Source organism: Triturus cristatus, chromosome 1_2 (assembly GCF_964204655.1).
Source record: "Triturus cristatus chromosome 1_2, aTriCri1.1, whole genome shotgun sequence".
NCBI classification, from domain to species: Eukaryota; Metazoa; Chordata; class Amphibia; order Caudata; family Salamandridae; genus Triturus; species Triturus cristatus.
The window spans coordinates 1,111,361,564-1,111,384,194 of NC_140580.1; the positions used below are offsets into that span (position 1 = coordinate 1,111,361,564).

General features: G+C 43.8%; 1 protein-coding gene across 1 annotated transcript in view; it reads left to right on the forward strand.

Annotated features, from left to right (window-relative positions):
* The first annotated feature begins 1,035 nt into the window (after positions 1-1,035).
* The window catches only part of ADGRD2 (adhesion G protein-coupled receptor D2), a 493,199-nt gene continuing 471,603 nt past the window's right edge, over positions 1,036-22,631 (forward strand). The window contains exon 1 of the mRNA XM_085613752.1: positions 1,036-1,223. The gene's annotated coding sequence lies outside the window, so the exon portion shown is untranslated. The remainder of the gene's footprint in view (positions 1,224-22,631) is intronic.

Sequence of the window (22,631 nt, forward strand, 5' to 3'; positions counted from 1 at the left end):
AAGGAATGGAGAAGTTCTAACTATATCACAATACAAAAAAGCGAAGTTTGTATGCAGCTCTTTAAAGACAGTTCATAGGTCACTGTCCTATGTTAGGATAGTAACTTCTGAACTGCAAGTAACACAAGGATATCTGTGACAGAGGTAGTAACCCACTGAGCTATTCTCATAAAATTCAGTTTTATCAGCACTTAAAAACTACCAACAGACAAATGGTTACTCTGCAGCAGGATCGTAAATCACCAGTTATCTGCACAGTTTTTATTGTAGTTGTACATCGGTGGCAGATTCGCTGGGAGGGCCATGGCTCATGTTTGGGTGGGCCTGGCCCACCCGGCCCACCCCACCCTCTAGAACCGGGCCTGGCAGGAGGTAACATATCCTGCACTTGTTAGTGGCGTGAGACAAAGAAAAGGGTCAGCGACAGGAGGATATTTACAGCTGGGACTAATTAAAGTCCCAGATAACCTATCTGTAGAAATGTAAATGCAGCATTTTAAAACATATCAGGCATTTGTTATCAACCCACAACATAGCATGTTTTTTGAAGGAGCTCACAATGAAAACTCACAATTAAAACTGCTAGACTTACCGACGCTGCAGAATGTTATCTGTCCTGCTCTTTACAAGTCTAACCTCTCTCCCTGAAAGCCCCGGTGTTTCTGAGGCTCTGACTGAAGAGAAACAATGTAACTTGTTACTTTGTTTCTCTTCAGTCCTGCCCTGGGTCAGCGCGAGGAGCTCTGAGCAGGCTGCAGGCTACACCTGCTTTCTAGAGCAAGCCTTTCAACTCACACCTCTTTACCGAAGAGCTGAGGGGGCCCCCTTCACCTAACCGAAGACTGGGGGCCCCCGCACCGCGGGGGCTGCGGGGGCGTTTGTTACGCCCCTGGCCTGGCCCCAGTGGGCTGCCCCTGTTTTGGAAGTCAGGGTCTTGCACGGTCAGGGGGAGGCAGCGAGGCTGCACCGAGAGGTCCCGATTTGCATCTAAAAAAAAACGTGAGCGAGAAGTGAGAAGTGAGCTGCGGAGAAGGCAGAAGTGTCTGGGAGGCTCGCACAGCACCAGCTGCGCTCGTGGGAGCCTCATGGCTGCTTCTCAGAGGAGTGCTGTGGGACCACGTGCTGTTGACTGGCGAGCTGTGGGGCACAGTGCTGTGGAGAAGGCAGACAGGAGCCACTTCTGAAGGGACAGGAAGGTTCTAAACCCTGAGAAGACGGAGAAGGTAAGTCAGCGGACTGCGGAGGGAGGGGGGGGGGGGGGCGTGGTGGCTACAGTATCTACCCCATAGGCGCTATAACGCTTTGAGGATACAGTGCTATAAATTAATTTCTGGAGCCGTTTATTTATCTCTATTTCTCATCTTATTACAGATCAAGTAACTTTTCAGGGGAATTAATTCAACAAAACATAGCAATCACTTGAAAACTAAACTAATTTAAAGAGAAAAGGAAGACAAGTAAAGAATGGATCCTTCGTTTATATAAAAATGAATATATACCGTTTTATCGATAAATGTTCTATAAGAAATACAACGCCATCGGATTAAAAACTGACTAGACTCGTTGCCAGTGTTCTCAGCAGGCACTTAGCAGCTTGTATCACAAAACCAAACAGCATTTGGCAAGTGAGGTGTAAGGCGAAGAAAACACAAGGTGTTTTCCGTCCTCACATAGGCTGAAGAAGTCTACAGCTCGCTGCTCCAGTGTACAGTAACTCCATCTGAGGCTTTCTGTCTATCAGCTTTCTGGCACCCAACGGCGAACCGGTATCTTCAGTAGCTCAACATGTTATTTTGCGTCATTTACAAGTTATTTACGTTCTGGGTTGGGTACAGACCCAGCCTGCTGCTTTTGTGTTTAATACCCACTGGGGAAGAAAACAGTTGATTTGTTCTGCAAGACTGCTGCCTCTTCTCTAGTTCATGGCATGTTTACAACTTTTCTTCTCTTTTCATGCTAGCAAATGCCTCAGCATCACTCTTTCTGTGCACTTTTCTTTCACAAATTTCCCCCCCTGAGCCACGCTTCATTCTATCTGTAAGACGGAGGGCCTAATTTACAAAAAAAACCGCAGCACTGCGCCACAAGCCATTTTGGTGCGGCGAGCTGCGTCATTTTAAAAGCACAGGGTTGCATCATATTAATAACAATTCAACGCATCCCAGTGCTTTGCCCTGCGCTCTTGCACAGTTGGCTGCCATGCGCCAGCGCAGGCACCCTTGCATGTTGCAAAGGTGCCTGCACTGTGGGGATGATCTTTTTTGTGCAGGAAGGGACACCTTCCTGCACAAAAACAATGTTATTTTCCTCTTTCCATGCGTGCTACAAAAGGCAGCAAGTATAGAAAGAGATAAAAATGAGGACAACTAAAAGTATTTTTTCCTCGTTGCGCCACTCCTGCAGAGGCGTAGGATTCTGACGCATTCCAAGCTTTACAAAACTTTGTAAATCTGCAAAAGTGTCAGGTTCCATGGATGTTGCGTGGGAACACCCACGGAACGCCCCTTTCAACACAGAGTAATGTGTGAAAGGGGTCCATATTTACAAGGCCATGAAAAGTCAAGCAGGATGGCTTTACATGGCCTTGTAAATATGGCCAGGCACGCTGCACCACCCGTGCATCCAAATAAGTGACGCAGCAGCGGCTCATTGGTCTTGTAAATGAGGCCCTGAGTCTTCTCTACAGAGACATGCCGGCAATGTGTCAATAAAGTTAAGGAGATTTGTCACAAAGTGCTCCTGCTGGTCCAGCCAAAGGAAGCTTTCCTTTCTGACTGGGGCTGCTCTACTAAAAGTCTAGCTTTGCTGCTGGAAAGTGCTGACACTGTTCCATTAAAGTGCAGCATTAGTTCAGAGAGGCGTCAGTGCTGTGCATTAGAAGTACTGGGTATAACAATACAATCTCATTGGAAGCATAGGCTGGCGCTGCTCCATTAGTTCTGAGAGGCGTCAGTACTTGGTAGTAACAGTGCAGTCTCATTAGAAGTGTAGGAACCCATATGAGAAGCACGGGCACTGCTCCATTAAAAGTGCTGCAGTCAGTCTGAGAGGCAGCAGGTGCTGTTCATAAGAAGCACTGGGTAGTAACAGTGCAGTCTCATTAGAAGTATAGGAACCCATATGAGTAGCACAGGCGCTGCTCCATAGAAGTACTTCATTAGTTCAGAGAGGTTTCAGTGCTGTTTATTAGAAGTACTCGGTAGTAACAATGCAATCGCAATAGAAGCACAGGAACCCGCATGAAAAGTGCTGGTGCTGCTCCTTTAAAGTGCTGTATTAGTTCTGGGAGGCATCAGTGCCTTTTATTAGAAGTACCGGGCAGTAACAATGCATTTCCATTAGAAGTATAGGAAAGCGTATGAGAGGTGCTGGCACTGTTCCATTAAAGTGCTGCATTAGTTCTGAGAGGCGTCAGTGCTGTCCATTGGAAGTCCTGGTAGTAACAGTGCAGTCTCATGAGAAGTATAACCCGTATGGGAAGTGCCGGTGCTGCTTCATTAAAGTACTGGATTCGTTCTGAGAGGCATCAGTGCTGTTCATTGGATGTAGTGGGTGCTAACAGTGCAGTTCCATTAGAAGTGTAGGAACCCATATGAGAAGTGCTAGCACCTTTCCTGCTTAGAAGTGCCAGTGCTGCCTCATTGTATACATAGCATCGGTGCTGTGAACCCTTGGAAACCTCTCACTAACATATAGTAATGTTGGTGGCATCAAAACCATTTGTTTTTGCCTGTGTTTGCTTCCTGTCTCCTGCAGGGCCGCCACGAGCAGCACTGACCTTCAAGGGGGGATGGAGGCGAGGGGGCTGCGATGCTTGGCTCTGAGTCCAGTACATATATAATGAGAACACTTCACCATTCAAAACAGTGCATGCCATTATAATCAGCCCATTGAAACACCCTTCAGTTAGGTATATTAAACTATACCATTACAGTGAGTGACAATTGTTGGAAGTGAATCTAAGCATGAAATTAAAAACATTTATGCCACCCCCCTCTCCTCTGAGGAGGATGTTATTAGGGAACGAAGTGGGAAGTCAGCGTCTTTTGCCCCCTGAATGTGGTCTAGGGTGTTACAAGAGGTGGAGTAGTCTTACAGTCTTATCTTTTTGTGAAGCACACACCCTGAACTTTATGGTGCTCTGATGTGACGGTGAAAGAAACGGAGGCACTGAAATAAGTAAATGCCTAGGATCACACAATGTGGGCAAGTGGAAGCTGGGATTGATGCAATGTCTCCCGGTTTCAAGTTGTGCAGTGTGGCCTCTACCTGATTATCTCTTTCTCCCTCCCATTTTAGGACAACACCTAAGTGCTCTGCGTGTTTCATAAGGTTTCGTGGTGACAGTATTTGGGGAGGATGATGTGTTAATGCAGAAGCTAACTTGAAAACCAGGGCTTCCACCCCTGGTCAGTGCATTGAGACCGTTTGCGCCACATTGCTAAAACACCTTTATTAATTCCGTCTACTCTTGAATTAATTCCTCTCACCATCCATCTATTCATTCATTGTGCCATGCAGACCTGTCTCCAATCTCCAGCCGTCCATTCAATCATTGGACAAGGATCGATAATTGAAAACATGTTGTAAAACCACCATATTTGCATATTTTTTCAAAATCAATTTGTGGGGGAACACCCCCACACCCTCATTCGTTATGTGCAGTATAAGGGCTGCCATTAATGTTGGTCTGCCGAATTTACCAGGGTTTCTTTTGTTTCCCAGTCTGGCCTTGAGTACTGGGGAGCCATGGTATGCATCTACCGGGCTATCTGGACTGTGCTCATTGGGTGTCAAGAGTTCAATTTACCATGCTCTGTTGATGGTTGTTAAGTGTAGTGTGAGGATGTTGAGTGCGATTGTGAGCGCAGTGATACCCACCGAAAGGCAGGTCCCTGGAGTTATGCAATTGTGCGGCCGCAGCGATTTTCGCATCATTATAAATGTACTGCATTTGCCACATAATCCATCATTTGCCACATAATCTGCATGTTTTAAATAAAAAAATTGTACCTCAAACGGTTCAAAAGTTACTAAAAAATGCAGCGACACCCAATGCCTCTCAGTGGAAGGTCCTTTGCAAAGGTCGACTAGTTGCTTTTTGTTGCTTATTGCTATATTTGGGTGTTAAACTTGTACTAATGAGGTAAATCTAATGGCCAGATAGTGTTACAAATGAAAATAAATACAAAATAATGAAATAGTACTATTACAAAATGTGACACATTATGCCGCATAATTTGCCTTTTCTTGTCGCATAATGGACTCAACCCTGCCGCATAATTTGGCCCTCTCTTGCTGCATAATTCCAGTGGCCCTGACTACAGGGCATATCTTTGTGGTGCTGTATACGTTAATAGTGATTCCCATGCTTATGGCATATCTGTTCAGTGTTGGACACATGCAATGTACGCCAATCACCACACAGCCTTTTTTAAATCTCTCGTTGACTATTTTTTCAATAAAGAAAGTTTTAAATTATCGTTCCTATCAGAACACAATTGGCAGCACAGCATTTTGAAGTGAGTTGCATTAGGTTCTTCTGGTTGTCCTCAGTGTAGTGAGGGGAGCAGGAAGACAGTTTCTTTTCTGGGGTATGAAGATGCATTGTCCTCAGGCTGCTGTGTTTGCCATTAGAAGGCGCGTTTGCACCCATAGTTTGAGATGTGTGCACTGTTTGTGATGGCCACTGTTCCACACCCGTGCCATTGTCCCAGAGCTAAGCTTGCACACTGGCATTGAGTACTCTCACCACTGCTGTTCACCATCAGCGTGTTCTTTGAAGGCCTGGGGATTGAGTCACCAGTGAACCTTCAAGGGGATGAACACGGCGAAGAACAGCGAGCGCCATGCGTTAAAGCAAACCTAAGAACTTCCAGGACTGAGTCACCCTTGAACACGGAAAGAGCATTGCTTAAGTTTTGCAATGTAGTGGAAGATTATTCGGGTGGTAGGTGGTTGTGGTTCATGGGTAGGGTGTATCAGAAGAGTAGGGCATTAGTTTAGAAGGTCCATGCCCAGGTCTTCTTGTACGAGCTGAGGGCTAAATGCTATAGCTTTTATTTCACTTGTACCCCTGTTTTTCTGGAATGCGCAGCTCTTCATCAGGTGAGTCAGTTTTTGGAGGCACCCTGCTGTGTGACAGATGCATGGCATTCGAAGATGGTTGTGCATCTGAGGAGGAGTCAGTACTGTGGCATCTGGTGCCAATGACGAGGTGTGTACTGGTTGGTGAGTTAGCTATCAGTGAACGCATAATGGCTCCTTTTAGTGCAGATCAAATAATGGATCTCCTGCTCAAGTTCGGCGAGTAGTAGTGTTTTGAGTAAGTAGTACACATGTATAGCGCCTTAGTGATATCATCTCTAGCTGCTGCACCGGAGGCTCAGAGGTCAGTAGCAAGGTTTTGGATTTTCTAAGCTGGTGTAGTTGACATGTTTCAGTATCAGCAGTGGGTTATATGTGCATAGCAAGGTAGGTGTGACTCAAGGGTAAAGTCAAAGGAGTTTGTGTGATGGTAAGTTAAGGTAGGGCTAGAGGGGGGGCAGATTAATGAAACCATCACCAAGGGGCCAGAGAGCCAGGTTAGGAAGCGAAGGTATTGGCTCCTTGGGGGGTGAATAGTGAAGGGGTTGTGCTTTACATAGAGATGCTACATCAGGTCCCTCAAAGAGGTTAGGTGCAGAGACTATGAGGTCATGTGTATGGTGTAAAGAGTGAGCACATGTGCCTGCAGTGCAGACTCTTAAAAGGCAGCGTGCAGCACAGATCTGTCTGTGTATTGTGCCCGCAGGACACTATGGTATTACAGGACATTGATGCGTGTGTGGCCCCACCTGTAACATAGGTAAGGTTTCCTAATCCCTGAGACCGGGGCGGTCTGCCGGGGTTGTTTCTGTTCCCACTGATCATCTTCTGGGGGAATGATGTTTGGGGATTACCGTAGCAGTCAAGGAGCTCATGTAGTGCTGTAATAGGGTGTTGTGAGCCATGGAGCAGTAGATGTGATATAGTATAAAGAAGATATATGGAGTTATATTCTTTGGATTTCCTTTTAAGTGACACATATGTAGCCTCTGTGGCTGTGTTTTCATGTATTGTGTATGCCCCCCCCCCCCCCCGCGGGGTGTGGCGTTAATGGAGTAACACAGTAGAAGCAAAGTATCAAACGAGCTGTATGGACCATCTTTTGGAGGCCGGCTTAACAGCAGGTGTGTTGGTGCGAAGTCACGAAAAGTGATGCACACCAGTGCAAAGTGTTGCTTTGCTATTCACTTTCCAGCACTGCGAAGTCTCAAAGTGACGCGCACCAGTGCAAAGTGTTGCTTTGCTATTCACTTTCCAGCACTGCGAAGTCTCAAAGTGACGCACACCAGTGCAAAGTGTTGCTTTGCTATTCACTTTCCGCCACTGCGAAGTCTCAAAGTGACGCACACCAGTGCAAAGTGTTGCTTCGGTATTCACTTTCCAGCACTGCGAAGTCTCAAAGTGACGCACACCAGTGCAAAGTGTTGCTTTGCTGTTCACTTTCAAGCACTGCGAAGTCTCAAAGTGACGCACACCGGTGCAAAGTGTTGCTTCGGTATTCACTTTCCAGCACTGCGAAGTCTCAAAGTGACGCGCACCGGTGCAAAGTGTTGCTTCGGTATTCACTTTCCAGCACTGCAAAGTCTCAAAGTGACGCGCACCAGTGCAAAGTGTTGCTTTGCTATTCACTTTCCGGCACTGCGAAGTCTCAAAGTGACGCGCACCAGTGCAAAGTGTTGCTTTGCTATTCACTTTCCGGCACTGCGAAGTCTCAAAGTGACGCGCACCAGTGCAAAGTGTTGCTTTGCTATTCACTTTCCAGCACTGCGAAGTCTCAAAGTGACGCGCACCAGTGCAAAGTGTTGCTTTGCTATTCACTTTCCAGCACTGCGAAGTCTCAAAGTGACGCGCACCAGTGCAAAGTGTTGCTTTGCTATTCACTTTCCAGCACTGCGAAGTCTCAAAGTGACGCGCACCAGTGCAAAGTGTTGCTTTGCTATTCACTTTCCGGCACTGCGAAGTCTCAAAGTGACGCGCACCAGTGCAAAGTGTTGCTTTGCTATTCACTTTCCAGCACTGCGAAGTCTCAAAGTGACGCGCACCAGTGCAAAGTGTTGCTTTGCTATTCACTTTCCGGCACTGCGAAGTCTCAAAGTGACGCGCACCAGTGCAAAGTGTTGCTTTGCTAGTCACTTTCCGGCACTGCGAAGTCTCAAAGTGACGCACACCAGTGCAAAGTGTTGGTTTGCTATTCACTTTCCAGCACTGTGAAGTCTCAAAGTGACGCACACCAGTGCAAAGTGTTGGTTTGCTATTCACTTTCCAGCACTGCGAAATCTCAAAGTGACGCACACCAGTGCAAAGTGTTGCTTTGCTATTCACTTTCCAGCACTGCGAAGTCTCAAAGTGACGCACACCAGTGCAAAGTGTTGCTTTGCTATTCACTTTCCGGCACTGCGAAGTCTCAAAGTGACGCGCACCAGTGCAAAGTGTTGCTTTGCTATTCACTTTCCAGCACTGCGAAGTCTCAAAGTGACGCGCACCAGTGCAAAGTGTTGCTTTGCTATTCACTTTCCAGCACTGCGAAGTCTCAAAGTGACGCGCACCAGTGCAAAGTGTTGCTTTGCTATTCACTTTCCGGCACTGCGAAGTCTCAAAGTGACGCGCACCAGTGCAAAGTGTTGCTTTGCTATTCACTTTCCAGCACTGCGAAGTCTCAAAGTGACGTGCACCAGTGCAAAGTGTTGCTTTGCTATTCACTTTCCAGCACTGCGAAGTCTCAAAGTGACGCGCACCAGTGCAAAGTGTTGCTTTGCTATTCACTTTCCGGCACTGCGAAGTCTCAAAGTGACGCACACCAGTGCAAAGTGTTGCTTTGCTATTCACTTTCCAGCACTGCGAAGTCTCAAAGTGACGCACACCAGTGCAAAGTGTTGGTTTGCTATTCACTTTCCAGCACTGCGAAGTCTCAAAGTGACGCACACCAGTGCAAAGTGTTGCTTTGCTATTCACTTTCCAGCACGGGTAAGTTTTTTTAAGAGTAATGCCAAGTAGACGGGGCTTTTCGCTTAAAAATAACACCTCATTGAAGCCGCTGTTATCTTGGAGAGAAATGTTTTTATTTCTACAACTTTTCAAACTTTGCATGTGTGCTGCACTGTACAGCAAACAGAGAATGTTTGAAAAGTTTTAAAGTATGTCTTAGCATAATTTTTGTATGTACTGGAAAGGTTTCAAAATCTAAGGCGAACATTATGTATACGCAGTGTGTTATGTTGTAAAGCTGTCTGCGTGGTGCTAGGCAGACTGTTCCAGCGCCAGGCAGCCGCTGTGCCATATGGGTGTCGCTTAGGCATGGTGCTGTGTTTTTCCTTTTGCACAACTCGGCGTAGCAACCTTGGTTACTGCATCTGACAACTTTTTGAATAAATCTGCCCTTTGGCTGGACGAATGTAAATCTAGCCTGCGATTGATGAATTAGGTTGAAATGTATCTTCTACAAGCGTTTGTGGACCATTAGCTGCAAAGTAGGCCATTCAGCTCTTCGGGTATAGGTTGGAGGTGCGAATGTGTGGCTGGGAGACCATGAATTGAATAATGTGACTGCGGCAGTTCTGTCTGCAGGAGGATTGCAGAAAATTCGGTGGTGGTGATGGACATTGCTTAAAATGTATAATTTATGGTGCCGGTCTAAGTAAAAGGGACTGGTAAGGTTTGTGTTTGCTCAGTCGTAGCTTATGTTCTCTTTGCAGAATGAGTTGATGCCCGTGTTTCTGTGGGTGGAGATCAGATCGTGTGCAGGGACGGGTATGAGGCTGTGTAGGGGTGAGTTTTGCTGCGTTTCGGAGTAGGGAAAGTAAGTTGGTGATTGGGTTGGGGTAGGCGAGAGAGTGGACTTTTAATGATTATTGAAATATGAGATAAACAGTCACAGAGCTTCCCTAAATTCCTCGCTGGACACTCATTTTGACACCTGAGGGTGGACTTTTGAAAGAGCCTCCACTGATCACTTAACCTGTTCCACAGAACACACCTACATCCAGGTGTGCTTAAAACAGATGTTAGGGGGCACAGTTCCCCCCTTAGAGGTTCTGAAATGAGCTCAGCATTACAGAAATGGTTGTACTATTCGACTCTGAGTAAAGCAGTTTCAGAGTATCAACCAATCAGAATCCAGAGATAGAACAATGTACATTCTAGTATAAAGGGCCCCTTTGTTGCTGGGTGTGTGGTCCAGCAGGATGAATGCTTGTGTTGGCATCCTGGAGGGAGTCGATGGCTCTTCGTCTGGTGATTGAGTTGGGTCGGTTAACACACGCATAGTCACTGAACAAAGAGACGCAGCTACCTAAAGGCCAACTCTGGCAGAATAGATATTGGTTTAAAAGAAATTAACTCTTTGGGGCCTGAGCAAACATTCTTTCTGTGAGGTTTGTCAGCATTTCTGGAGCACTCTATCTGCAACTGCTGAAGAGTGCCTACATTTTCAGACTCGATTAAAGCAGCACAGCACATGCTGGCGATGCAAAGCGCTTTGAATGAATTTGAAAAAGAAAATCCCATCTTTAACCTTTTTGTTCACTTCACTCATTTACAATCCGTGATTTTTTTTTATTTCGATGGGTCATTTCTGTTCAGTCTCACTCAGTGTGGGAGGAAAAGGATTCTCCAAAAAACAAGACAGCTCGATATTTACCTCAATCAGATTTCCCATATTTACTGGATAGGAGATGGTGTTATATCTCAGTTTCACAAAATGGTCATTTGTTTATTTGACAGCAAAACACTGGAATTTGCTCCCTAAATAGAGGTGGTCCAGGAAAAAGACTTCAAAAACCTATCTAAAAGCGTATTTTTTCATAGAGCTGTAAATTCCTTCCACTTTGCAAGCTCAAGCGCCAAGACGCTTCTGTCACAGCAGCTGCGCTATATAAATGATATTTCGTTCATTCATCTAAAATCAAGAATAATACAATTTCATCAAATAATTTAAATATCAAATTCATTTAGGCCCATCAATAACTGAGCTCTAGATAAATGAAAATGTAAAGTTTTATTTAAAAAAAAAAAAATCAAAAAGTATAGCTTTACCGAGTCAATGCCCTGAAGGCTGTTAATGCAGAGTTTTACAGAGTATGTAGAAATCTGAAATTATTCTAAGTATCAAATAAGCAACAAAATCAATAGCAAAATGGACAGCATCCCCAGCAGCATCAAAGTCACCTGGAATATCTTCTGGCTCACGCCACACTCCAGGTTTTTTATACATTATTCTTGCATATTAAATCAAAATTTCTGCTGATTTATTATTATGCAAGCACATGTATAATTTCTTCATCAAATCAGAACACATGAAAATACATGTCATATTGCCTTAAAGCCTAAGCACTGACCCACTGCATGAATAATTGTTCACCTTCTACCCTAATGCCATCTTGAACGAACCATAATGCGTTATATGAATGAGTAGGTCTCAGTGAACAAGCGTAAGACTTTGCAAAATGTTTTAGCTGAACTGGGGAAGGTTCTTTGTGAGCAGAGAACAACAATAACAGAAGAAAATAACAAAATTCATCACAGCATGACGGTGCTCTGCAGAGCTTGTGGGAAGAAGGTGTGCGTAGGGTCGGATACACTGAATGAGTGACCGAGATGACTTCCTCTTGGACAAGATGGCGTTTTCACAGAAATGTGGCCTAGTTAACATACAGTAGAAAAACTCACTTCTACACATCATTGGAATTTTGTTTTAAAACCAATCATATAATATCAGTCTGTACATATGAATTTATTTTTAAATGCATACTTCACACTGCTAATGGGGCACAAAAATACTAACTCACTGAAAAATATTTATCAACAGTCTACAGAAACATGGCCAATGGTTGTCTGCTTAAATGTTTCTGAAGACTAGGTGAAACAGAAACTGAAAGTAAGCAGGTACTCACTTTCTCTGAGCAGCTAATATTACTTCTTAACAAATGAAATAGCGCAGTTACTAATTATGAAGTCCTAAAGCTTATACCACCTAAATATGAGCTTTAAATACTGCGCTACCAAACTATCTTGAAGGTAAGTACATAGAGGTAAGTATAGGTTTATTCGCCTTAACTCCACATAGATGTTCCTTGAAAATCCACATATCTTTGAGATACGTATGTGTGGAGTTAGGAAAGTTAAATCCATATTATAGAAACTATACTCCCTTCACTATATTTTAGTAGTTGATATTAAGTCTACAAAACATTGGTCGTTTTGTTCGCAATATTCTCACATATGGCCAATGTAGTTTATGCTTAAAACCCTCAAGCCAAAATCCCAACAGAGCCACATCATTAAATAACAACACTCTTTAGAAAGCAGCACTCTTTAAAATAAATCTACATTTTTCTAAAAACTAGGCTGTGATTTCCAAAATATCCATAAATCTTCATATTGTGTAGGCGCCCACATCACAGAGGTGTGAAACAATGTCCCCAAATCACAGAGGTGCGGGACCTACACAATAGAATTGTACAATCCATCCAACGGGGATGGGATAAATTGTTCTCCCATAACCCTATGTATACAATTTCTCTGCATTGAGTAAAATCACCATGCATAGCTCCTGAATCGCAAAGCTGTTATACCTCTGTATATTTTTTTTAAAAAAGAAAAGAATTGCTTAAATATCACAAATTGTCAATTTGAAGGTTTTACATTAATGACTAAGAGTAGAAATCAAAAAGAGCTTTCCATTAACAATGCTTTTCAGGGAGTTTTTTTTTGGGATGGTGTACTCCTTCTTTCTGGCATCCAAACCATTGCGTAGTGGGTGTTGGCTGCAAGATCTGTGGCCAGGCCCTACGCCCAGCCTCCTGCACATGCAACTCTAGCTACACCTGGTCTCTGGAAGTGTCCTGCACCTATGCCATCCAACCAACATGCATGCGCATGGCCTCTAGCTGTGTGATGCAGGATTTGACCAAAAGGCCTGCTGCAGGCTATGCCCTGTGCAGAATCTTCTGAGTCTTCTGTATTTCTAACCTCACTGAACATGGCATTTGGCAGTGCTCTGTGATAGTTGGCAACAGGCTGGAAACCCAAATACCCTTGCTCCCGCCACCGCTGTGATAGTAGTGGACCTTTCTGCATTTGGCTATTCTAAAATGGCTTTGGGTGTAGGCTCTGCACCTGCCTCCATGCCCCTGCGCCATTTGACACTACCTATAATAGGTTAGGACAAAACTGTCCTAAGACACTTTTTAAAGTGGTGCAGGAACTTTCTGTTTCTAGAGACTTACCCCCCACAACTTCCCCTCTCTCAGACCCAATGTGAGGATCTAAATCACTTCTTCACCCACAAAGTGAATCATATCCACGAGCAACTGGTGAGGGATTGCACAATTGGAGGACATATGGCAGAAGCTGCAGATGCTGACATTTGTAATCCCATACTAGCTGATAATAATGATATTCCGGCTAATCCCGCAACCACTTCTACTATAGGGACATGGTATCTTTTAGATATTGTGATCTTCAAGACCATATTACACTGTATGACATCAGGATACTCACTGGAACCTTTACTGACCAGCAAGCTTGAGTTACTGGATTCCAGTTTGTTATTAACGATAATAGATCTTCTGAGGTGGAAACATGCGATGGTTCTCCCACTTTTGAAAAAAGCTTACTTAGATCCGCCCAATCAGTTGAATTTTTGCCCTATATCCTTGCTACCTATCTTCTCCAAAATTTGGAAAAACATGTTAGTGCTCAGCTTACATCAATCGGGCTTTAGGACAGAACACAGCACCGAGTCCACCCTACTGAGCGTGACTAAGCACTTGAGGCAACGCTTTGATGAGGGTGGAGCAGCCGCGCTTATTCTAGTAGATCTTAGCGCAGCTTTTCACCCCATGTACCACTCCATCCTGGTGGACAGATTGTTGTCCCTGGGTATGGAAGGGTCAGCACTGGCATGGGTTGTATCATTATTAAATGATTGTACTTACTTTTGAGTCCTCTGCTGTTCAACATCTACATCCGCCCTTTGGCGGATGTAGTGGAGAGTTGTGGCTTAACCCTATTTTCTTATGCAGATGACAATCAGATCATCTTTACATTGTCATCTGCACAGAATCATGTACCCTCTGATCCGAACAAGGGCTTGAGTCACAGCTCCTCATGGATGAACAATAACTCGCTCAAGCGCAATGGGGATAAAACGGAGGTCATGATTCTCGGCAAAGCACTCCTCTCTGTCGGGCCCACAACATTGTCCGGGACCTCTTGGGGCTCTGCCGACTCAATCTTCAAAGGTAAAAAAGGTGGGATTTTTGTTGGATGACACGCTTTCTATGAAACCTCAGGTGACCAAGGTGACTGCCACTTGTTTTGCTGTGCTTAAATAGTTAAGAAAGATAATTTGGACGATCTCCAACCCAGCTCAACGGACTGTGATCCAGGCCTCAACTGTGTCCAGACTAGACTATGGTAATGTGTTATACCTGGGCTCCAACAAGGCAACAATTCGTTGGTTACAGGTAGTACAGAATGTAGTACAGAATGTGGCTGCTAGACTCCTGTACTGGCTTCCAAAATTTGCATCAGTCTCTCATCTTCTTCATGAGCTGTTCTGGCTCACAATCTCTATACGCATTCCATTTAAAGCCTTATGTTATATGTTCAAGTCCAAAGCTGGATTGGGACCTCGATATATTCACGGATTGGTGGTGCCCTATCAGCCCACCCAAGCTTTGAGATCTTTGAAACAAGCTTTGTTTAATGTGCCCAGATTCTGTCTAGCCCGTAGGAAAGGGCGCTCCTTCTCTTACTTAGGCCCGAAATGATGGAACTCCCTTTCAGAGCACCTGAGAACTTGTACTTCACAGGTTGCTTTTTGTAAGGGTTTAAAGACCAGGCCTTTTTAATTTGCTACTTTTTACATTCTCCTCCTTACTGCTTCTTCGCTGGGAAAACCCTGGGGGTACCTGTGCATGTTACAAATCCTTAAATAGTAATAAAAATATTAGCTCACATGATACCATTGCACTAGTCACCATGCCACAGAACCTGCTGTGCATGGCTTTTGGTCATGCACTGTGGACTCTGGCATAAGGCCTGGTACTGAGTCTGTCCTGGGGCCCTCAACACAAACTGTTCCTTGTCTTTGCCAAGCGTAAGTGCACTGGGATTTCTTTGCTGTTTTATCTTTTTTCAGGATTTGCAAAAAAAGTTCAAAATGTATGGTTCTAGCCACAAAATTGCAGATGTGACAACCTGACTGTGGATCCATGATTCCTGCAAGTCAAATAGGTGTTTTTTTTTTACATTTGGGTGCAGTATCTGCTCCATTATGTGCTCTCAGTGATTATATCTCAGGATGTAGACTTTGGTGCCTGGCATCCTTTTGTGGCTAACACAAAAAAATTCTAGTTGCTGCAAACCAATCGGGGTGCACAGACGTTGGAATCACTCAAGGCTACGCAAATTCTCCACTGGACATAGGGCAGAAATGCTCCCTCTTCTAATGTTTTTTTAAATTTTGTAAATGTATTATCCTCAGAGGATCTGATGATACAGATCCACGAATAATCCACCAAACACAGGTCATTGTCTGCCCCTTCAAAGATCACCTCACATCTTTTGGTAATGTTTATATCTCAAACTACCAAAAGGATTTACACTAAATCAAGCAATTGTGCTCTCTTGGTAAAGTTCTAGTTCCTAGCTGGTGTAATTCCCTTCAGCAGTTTTTGCTGCTGCAGAGAGCAAAGTTTCTACTGGAATAAGAAAAAAATCTAATTGACTCCTTCCATCATCCTTCTCCCCTAAAAACAGGTTTGCCAGGAAACCTGGTCTGCTGAATATTTTCCTGTTTGAGACCACCAGGGAAAGCTTAGTTAACTCAAACATAAACTAAAATAAAAGACCCCTACAAGCAGGGAGAAAAGTGCCAGAGGCTGAGGGACATTTATTTTCTGTTTTTAACGACAAAGGAAAAATCTGCGTGGTGTGGGAGCACTGAACATGTGGCCTGCACAGCAAAGCATTAGTGGTGGTAGCTCCTCCGAAGGCAAAGAGATCTCCGCCAGACAGGCAGAGCTCTCTCAATATGGCAGTCTGTAGTCTGCCAGGGCAGCAGACTATATCCTTCCACTTCCTTAAAAGAGTGGAATATAGCCCCAAATTCTCATTAAGTCCTTTAGTCATGTATGCTATTTAATTATAATTTATTTTGCCGATTTGTTGAACGGTACCAAAGTTATAAGCAAACTAAAAATCTCCATTTCAAGGAAACTGAGTCTCAACCACAATTTCACAGTCACCATCATCAACCGTGGGATGTATTCATATGCTGCTATATAAGTATACATTTCCGTGTGCATATATTGTATACCTATATAGCTATGTACATACACACATATATTTAAGTACTTATGTATGTATGTATGTATGTATGCATTTAGGGCTGGGTATGTGTAAGGAATTGGGTTTTTAGTTGGCATGGGTAGAAGCTCCACTCAAATAATAAAGCCAATCCTTGTCAGAGTGAACCACAAAAGTCACTAAACTAACCTGTGCTTAACCCTCTGGTAGCTTGGCACAAAGCAGTCAGGCTTATCTTAGATGTAATGTGTTAAGTATTTATACAACATACAAACTGCAATATAGTGAAAACACAATGCAAGAAAAATCCCAAACCAATTAAAAAAATATAGTCAATAATAACAAAATGACACAAAAACAACAACAATCCAATCAGTAGAACAGGAGATATGAACTTTTTATTATAGTGAAGATTGCGATAAAAGTAGCACCAAGAAGAATATAGTACCACTGGTGGTTTTCTGGTCATGCTAGACCAGGGGAAAGTCACAATTTTAGACAGATCACAATGGAGCGCTGGTCAGATACATGGACTAGGTTAGCCCTGCTGAAGAGTTACCATCTCAATCGGGCGCACAAGATGACGTTCATGTTGATGGGCTGCGATGCACTTTGCAAGTTAGCAGTGGCAAGGTGCACAGAGTCCTAAAGCCAACAAAAATGAGTTCAGCACATTAGGGAGAGAAGGCAAAAGGTTTGGGGGAATACCACACCAAGGAGTTCAGATCTAACAGTATGTATGTATCTATATGCCTATTGTATTGTGTGGTATTGTAGGATTTTTATAGCACGCTATTTCTATGCACTAAGTATGTATAGATGTATTAATAAATGCTTGAACATCTGTTTTTACATATGTGGGTATGATTGTACATGTATAGGAATGAACAAATATATGCATGATTTAGATATTTATGTACGTATGCATTTATTTATGTTTTTTGTTTACTTAGCTACAAAAATATTGTGTTGAGACCCAAGCTGACTGTGAAGGGTAAATGCTAATTATCTGTATGATAGCAAACACTCCCATGACAGTAACACTATTTATAGTATTCCCATGGGGGTCTCGGTAGGAGCCATTAGGATGGGGGGGGATATTCATTCAATCAGAGAGAGCCACATGGTTGGGGGTTCTCTGTAAACCACCATGACTGAGTGCTAAATTTCCCCTGCTCCTATGGCCATACACCTACAGTTTGATGGAGGTGTCCATGCTTATGTTCCAGGCTTCAAACCTACTATTAATGTATTTCTTCTGGTACAATGAGTTTAAGGGGGAGGTAGCACAGCACTGTTGGTAGACCTAATGGGGTATATAATACCAACAACGCCTCTGGCCAGTCCCTATGTGCTTTGGGTTGGTGTCGCTGGATGACGGCGTCATTGGGAGAAACGAGATTGCACCATCTGTGCAGCTGTCATTCTGTATCTGTAAATGTTTATGTAATGACCCACTAACATTGCTAGGAGTCAGCAAAAGGTGTTTTCTTTTAGTTGTCATTTTAAAATGGTCATGTTCTGTTCAGGGCATTAACAGTGGTTAATTGCCCATCTCAAAAATATGGTCTCAGCCAAAGCTGTGCTGACATAATTGATGGAAAGAGAATTAACCGCAATTACAGCGCATTAGCATGTGCTCAGTAAATCTAATATCACCAATCCCCTAATGCTATCCATCACTGGCAGGCACACACTCTCAGTCCTTGTCTCTATTATGTATTTTTTGTTCTCAAATTCTATTTATTTCAAAATAGCAGAACATGTGCATAGCAATGCCAGCAGTTGCACCCAGGAATAACATACAGTCCTGTTGGGACAACAGAGGAGCTCCAGGTACATGCAGGGGTGGTGTTGTCGCGTAGCAGAAAAGAGCGTGGTGTTCCTATTAACATGGGAGTGTTTGTTATGTTAAAGCGAGGTGCTAGGAGCAGTGTCACTCAAAGAGCTGGAGTGTTCTAAGCTTCTTGGGGTTAAAGCAAGTGAACTCTATATGGGCAACAATGTACACCTACACGTAGACCTTTAGTAGGGTCCTGGAATGTGGCTGGATTGGAGTCCAAACTCTCTGACCCAGAGTGGGGAGAGTTAATGGACAATTATGATATTTGCCTATTTCAAGAAACATGGCTACAGCACATTCCAGTGAGGGTGGGCTATGCATCTTTTTCTGTTCCTGCGGTCCAAGGTGCCAGGGACAGACCTTCGGGGGGGGTTAGTTGTTTGGGTTGCAACCCACTTAGGTTGCTCTGTAAAGCCCATAGATTCACAGTCCCCTGATATTTTGCGTTTGCTACTCACTTTTCCTGCCGGATACTCGCTGGTAGTAATTAATGTCTACCTGCGTCCCTATCCGGTACAGCTGGGTCTGTCGATTCTGGGTGCTCTAGATGATATTTTACATTCTCTTCCCCCTGCGTCCCATAAACTAATAGGTGCTGATTTAAATTGCCACTTTGAACCCCTTCTTGGGATTCCCTCTCCCACCTGTGATGAGGATGAAAATTATAAAATTCCAGACCCTACCATCTACCCAGCAAAACGTCTTCTCCCATTGGCCCTCGAGATTAACAAGCTTGCCATCGCGCATTCCTTGAGGGCTTGTAATGGCAGACTTTTTCCCGATGTCCCGGGTTCATACACTTTTAATAGACCCGGGAATTGTTCGACAATCGACTACATCCTGGTGAATGTGGAATTTTGTTTTTTTTTAGCAGCTTTCTCTGTTATACCTAGGGTCGATAGTGACCACAATTTATTGTCATTGGAACTGGCAAATAATATTGGTGGTAGCTTAGTCCCTCAGGGCCCAGCACTACCAAATAGTGAGAACTTGGTGATAGCTGCAGGAGGTAAACGCATTAGGTGGGCAAGGGTCGTGACCGATGAGACAAAGCTTGCAGCATTATATAGTAGTGTCACTCGCTCTCTGGAGGTGGTTTCCCACCTTTTGAGCCCTAATGGTGATATTCTGCAGAATCATTTCCCAGATTTCCAGGATATTCACAAGGAACTCCTCGGTGGCCTGGTTGGCTTTTTCTACAGTTCTAGTGTCCCAAGGCCAAGGGTTTCAAGGCCTGAGCATTGGTACAATAGAACTTGTAGGCTGGCCAAGACTGCCCTGATTAAAGAAGTAAAAGAGGGTACACAGTCAAGTATTAAAGGTGTGAGGGCCTTCTACAAAAATCTGGTTAAGGAGGCAAAATCTGAGTGGGAGGATCTAAGGTGGCAAAATATGAAGCAAGCATTAGTAGATCGTGATTCGAGGGCTTTCTGGAACATTGTACGAGCAGGTATGGCAGCAAGCTGCCCTGCTATTATTCCCAATCTTAGTGAGGAGGTTTGGCTTGCATATTTTAAACCTCTTTATTCACTAAGTAACTTTAATGGTAGATTTGACCCGGTAATCCAGCCTAATGCCACTGTAATGGATCAAACGGATCATGAAGATTCGGTGAGTCGATCCTTTTCCCTTCCAGAAATAGAGCTGGCCCTTAGTACCTTATCAGTAGGGAAAGCCCCGGGGCTCGATAGGATCCCTGGTGATTTGTATAGAAGTGAAATAAAAATTTGGGCCCCCTATATTCGGGTTTATTTTAATGCTATTCTACAGGGCCTTGAGATCCCGGATACTTGGTTGGGAGCAGAAATCATACACATTCATAAAAAATCATCCCCTTTGGATCCAGCTAATTATCGCCCTATAAGATTGATCGATGTCTTACAGAAGCTGTTTGCCCGAGTCCTTTTAACAAGACTGCAGACCTGGATGGAGGACCATCAAATCTTAACCTCCCTCCAAGCGGGGTTTCGAGCAAAGGTTTCCACCATTGATCAATTGTTTAGGTTACAGTTAATCCATTGGAAGACAGTCAGCATGGGTGCTGGTAATCTTTACTTGATTTTTGTGGACCTTCGGTCTGCATTTGATATGGTCCAAAGGGAAAAACTATGGGCTTTATTATTCGAGATGGGTGCTCCCCCCTACCTTTGCCATCTATTTAAACGTTTGCATGAAGGCACTTATGGAAGGGTGAGATTTGGGAGATGTGGGGAAATTTCAGGCCCATTCCCGGTTGAAAAGGGTGTGAGGCAGGGTTGTGTCCTGGCCCCCACACTTTTCTCCCTTTTTATTAATGGGTTGATTGAGCACCTTTTGTGTGCCGCTAATCTGGATTCCCCAATCCTAGCGGGGCGTAAGATACCGGCCCTAATGTTCGCGGATGATACGCTCCTGTTGTCTAAATCTTACATGGGCATCCAGCGTACATTAGAGGCTTTCTGCTCCTTCTGTAAAAAAAGGGATCTGGAGTTGAACCTATCTAAAACAAAATTTATGGTTTTCAGCTCCAATTCAACCAATTGTCCTCACCCCAAGATGGGAGATGAAGAGCTGGATAGGGTTTCTATTTTTGATTATTTGGGGGTAACCCTTAATGACAAAATGAAATGGGGGTCCCACATGGCGAAGGCAAATTAGAAGCTAACGCAATCAGTGGGGGGTATCCTGAAGGTTTTTAATAACACTTCTTCTAAACCTCTGGCCCCCCCCATGGAAATGTACAAATCCCAAGCAAGAGGGGGTGCGCTCTATGGCGCTGAACTCTGGGATATTGTACTTCTGCTTCTTTATCGTCAATTGAGAATTCTTTTATTAGGCGACTGCTGAAATTACCCATGAGCACCCCCTTAATTCCCTTGAGATGGGATTTAGGTTTAGTTCCCATTGAAGAGATCGCCCTGAATCGCCCTCTCCTGTACTGGAGACGACTCTGGTCAATGCCCGAGCTTGCAAGTTATAGGCATGATCTCGGCGATATACTGTCAAGGGGGAAATTGGGAAAAATACCTTGGTTAACATATGTAAAGAACCTTTGTTATCTCATAGGGATGGGGGACCTATGGTCCGCACCGGAAGAGACAAGCCGCTCGTTAACTAAGAAATCACTGCCTGAGGCTTTACAGCTGTACCGGAAGGAAATTTTATTGCATTCGTCTCTGGGAAGGCTTACTGACACCTTTCTGGATATTAAGATTAGTCCCCAGTTTGAAGTTTTTTTGGATGTTATCCAACCCCCTCTGGCAAAGAAACTTTACATTCAGTTTAGACACGGCTCGTTACCACTGAGGGCCTTCACACATAGATGGTCTAATGCATATGACCCTTTAAGCTCGTGTCCCGAATGTATTGACATCTGTGAAACAGAGTTGCATGCTGTTCTTTTTTGTCCTTTATACACCAAGGCAAGGAAGAAGTGGATCATTCAAATCTGCAAGTCCAGGGGTTTTAGGGACTATCAGGAGGTGTTTAGAATCCTGAAGTACGACACTACCCCATTGATAGTGTTTGTGATGGCTAAATTTCTTCTTTCTATGTGGTTTACCAGGTCCAAAAAAATTCTATCTGCCACATAACTTTCCTGCTTCTAGTATTGTCATTATTGTTACTATAGAAGCATGTGGTGTTGTGAGACCACTTTGGGCCACGGATATTGTTTTAACAATATGTTTTTATGTGAAAAAATTCTTTTTAACTGCCCTTGTAATTTTTTATCACAAAAACTATTAATGTTTTGATGGATTATACTCTATGCAATGTCTATTTAATCATGTTTTATTGTAAATAAATATTTATGTCTTTTTATGGTATTTTACCGAAATAAAAGCTTTGACTGACTGGTATTTTTTGATAGTACGGACAAATACCACTAAGGGGTTGATTACGACTTTAAAGTGGTCAGCTGAGTGGGTGGCGGGTGGTCCATGGCGGTGCCTCTTGCAAGCTGTGGTGCCTTTGAAAAAGGCACAGCAATGGGACCGCAGAACAAGGTTCCCTCCATGGCATGGACCCGAAAGTCCATGCCTTGCAGGAACTGGTGTGCATGCACACAGGGCAGCACATGTTATGTCCACGTGTGCGCCTCCACATGCGATGGAGGCACAAGGGGCCCTGTAGACCCCCTTTGTTTTCCCTCCGCTGCGGTGTACATGGAGGAGGAACCTCCATGATACCGCCGGTGGAGAGGAAACTTGTAATATGCTTGGTGGGACCTGACACATATATGTTTACACATAGACACACACACATGTATATATTGTTTAATGTTAAAAATGATACATATAATTGATAAATAATTATTATAATGCTTATTAAGAACCTTACTTTAATATTAAAATTAAATTATAATTTTAAACTTGTGCTAAAAAAATTAAAAATAATTTACTTAAATTCT